Here is a 3213-nt window from a genome sequence, read left to right as displayed (position 1 = left end):
CAGAGACGTATTTTGAGTTGTCATCTCCTAGCCATGTTTCAACTAAGGGAGCAGAGGAAGAGGGGACACGACACACTTCTTACACTTTGACTGTCTTAGCTCACACTCCGACAGCACCGTAGACAGGGGCCCGAGCAACAGACACTGACTGCTCACTGCCCGGGGGCCGGACGTCTGAGACCAGGGTGCCAGCAGGGTGCCCACTGCTGTGGCCTCATATTCTCTGTGTGCAGAGAACAAGCTCTGGTCTTTCCACCTCTTCTTCTAGGGTTGCCAATGCCATCACAGGCCCCCATTCGCACAGCCTTATCGAACCCCAGTTACCTCCCAGACACCCCACCTCAACACACCCCCACATTGGGGTTAAGCTTTTAGCTAGCATGAGATGCGGGACTGATGCTGAGGGGACTTAAGAAATTCATTCTCCACAGGTGAGGTGTTCAGGCATCACCTCGGGGCCTGTCCTTGAGAGAGGGGTGCTATAGGGTGGACGTTCGTAAGGAACGTCAGGCAGCCGAGGATTTGAGACACGAGTGTCTGGAAGGGCGGAGAGGGTGGCGGAGGGGTCGGGCCGGTCATCTACAGCTGTGTGACACACTCGGCAGGCGTCGCCACGGGGGCTGAGTCTTTCACGGTGTCTGTGCATCAAGAATCCAGACACGGCTGAGCTGGGCCAGCTTAGACTCTCCCACGGCTGAAACCAGGTGTCGGCCTAGTCTGTGGTCCCTTCTGAAACTTGGGGCCCTTGGGGAGCAGAACAGGCAGGTGACTGAAACCCACCACTGAGGGGAGCAGCGGGGAGATAGGAGAGGTCCTCCCTGCACCCTGTGGGTCAGCTGCCTGGTGGTGACAGCCTGCTAGTGCTGAGACTTCGACCCCTGCACCACCAGGGAGGTCCCGCTCCGGAGTCTAATCAGAAGGCTGCGGTGATATTGCGATCTGAGGTTTTCCTCCTGCCTCACTGCCTGATTCTGTAGGGGCTGGCGTGACCCCACGCATGCCCGTGATCTTCCACCCCATTCTTACGTGGGGGGGTTGGGGGGTCCTTACCTCATCTGTGAAGAACCAGTCCGTCCTTACTCCCATGGGAAGACAGACTTAAGAAGACACTGGCTTTTTAGCTGACCACGTCCTGGGAGATAAGGACCCCACACGGCTGATGAATCAGACAGCACCATCTCTTTCCGGGACAAAGAGCGTCCCTAGGAGAGTGCACACCCCACCGACTCAAGAGACCAGGGAGATGTGAACGGACAGGGAACTTTAAAAGCCAAGCTAGACGTGAGTGGGTGGCCTGGTGGCCTGACGTGACACCTGTCTGGATCTGGAGTGCAGAGCCGGTGGGATAGTCTGACCCTTTCCCCACAGAGGGCTTGGGTGAGGTGAGCGCCTGTCCTTCTCTGTGGCCTCCTGGACTCCGGCCCCGGCCCCCGAGTCCTCTGAGGGTGCAGGCGTTCTGCTGGCCGGTGTCTCCTCGGCCGCTGAGTCAAATCCGCTCCTGTGAGCTGAGATTCCCTTTCCTGGACTGCTGGGCGTGCCCATGATAGCACCTCCTACCCCGCAGCGGGGTCTCAGCCTTGTCTTGGGACAAGGGCGTGAGGAGGGCCGCTGGCCATGGTTGTCCACATCCTCGGCGAGTGTCTGGAAAGTAAGCGGAGTCTTCTGAAAGCATCTGGGCCTCGTTGATTTTCCCTGGGGACGATCTAGATAACTATAGGGAAGTAGGTGACTAGATCACAGGGCGGCTTTGCACCAGGCCTCAGACTCTAAGCAAGTATTTTCCGGTTCAGATTCCAGCTAAATGTCCTTTAGACTGCTGATGAGGCGGGAAACTTCTTCATACAAGCTTCTACCCGTGTAGGAGCACGGATCGTGGTGAGAATGGACACTGTTTTTCATGCCACCACACGTTCCCGAGACTTACTTTCCCTTTCAAACACCAGGAGAGCAAAAACATTAGAATCAGATCCTTAAAAGCAAAAACAGTAATCCCCAAGAAGGGATTAAGTCCTTCCAAGTCCAGTCTTGATGAAAACTGTCTCTGATTCATGGTTTTGATAAAGATTTCAACTTGGGGCCCTCCCTGGTGGCCCAGCGGGTTAAAGCACAGCTAAAGCCACTTCAGCATGAGTTCGATCCCTGCCCCCAAGGTGACCCACAGGGCGCGGCAGACCTCTCCTGACCCGCCCGCTGCTCCCCTCAGCAGTGTACTTCGTCGATCTGCCTGTTTTGCTCCCCGCTCTGTCTCTGGTGAAGCCTCTCACCGCCCCTGCACCACTGGCCTGTACCCAGTTCTGTATGAACAAATAAATAAATCTTAGAAAAAAAAAGATTTCTACTTCTGAAAATGCCTCATCCTCAAGCAAGCTTTATCCTGATAGTTACTGTCCCGTACATTAACTTGTTCCTTTCTTGCTAAGAACGCCATCTCATGCACCAACAGAGCATATTGGTTGCAATTATAGGATTATAGGTACAAACCTCCCGGGAGGGTGGTTTGTAGTGGAGGTTGGCAAATGCTCAGGAGTCCCAGCGGCAGCAGGGAGGCTGCCGCACGCCGTGGGCTCATGGCCTTCCTCGCGCTTCCTTTTCTGTGGTGTCTCAACGGGGACATAGCACAGCGCCTGGAAAAATGTGCCATTGCAAGAAGTGACGCATCATCCCCGGGCCCAGGTGACTCCCGGGAGCTCCCATCAAAAGCCTGAGTGAGGTCCCCGGCTTTGTGGGCAGGCCCCTGGGGAAAGCCTTCCGGTGGCCAGTGGGAAGGGATTGAAACCCTCGGTCATTGAGAAGAGCTCAAAACCTCCTTTGCATGTGTTAAATCTGAAATTGCTGAATTCAGAGTTGCCTTCATGGGGGAGGGGGAGGGTTCTTACTGGTTTTGTCTTCTCAAGAATGAGGACACCTGCAGCCAAGGGCCAGCTGTCAGATTCTCCTTTCTGAGGAGCAGAGCCCGAGGTGTCCATCCCAGAAGCAAGTCAGCAAGGGGCTGTCATGCAGGGAGCTCTGGCTGTGGTGCTCTTGTGATGGCTGAGCTGCGAGGCAGCTGACTCAGTGCTAATTTCAAGCTCCTGTTCTCAGACTTAACAATCTCAATGTCAGCTCTTACGTTAAAAGTAGACAAGCAGCCTCCCTGGTGGTGCAAGGGGTTAAGTCTCAGCACTGTGAAGCTGTCTGCAGCAGGAGCTCGATCCCTAGCCAGGGAGCTGACCC

At 55.3% G+C, this 3213-nt stretch overlaps 1 protein-coding gene across 2 annotated transcripts in view; it reads left to right on the top strand.

Annotated features, from left to right (window-relative positions):
* MYO10 (myosin X) overlaps positions 1 to 3213 on the top strand; it is a 95719-nt gene that overhangs the window by 63161 nt on the left and 29345 nt on the right. The window lies entirely within an intron of this gene.

The sequence above is a fragment of the Condylura cristata genome, unplaced genomic scaffold (assembly GCF_000260355.1).
Source record: "Condylura cristata isolate star-nosed mole 26May11 unplaced genomic scaffold, ConCri1.0 scaffold00007, whole genome shotgun sequence".
In the NCBI taxonomy this organism is placed as follows: Eukaryota; Metazoa; Chordata; class Mammalia; order Eulipotyphla; family Talpidae; genus Condylura; species Condylura cristata.
Note: the sequence above shows the minus strand (reverse complement) of the source record. Positions and strands in the feature narration are given on the sequence as shown.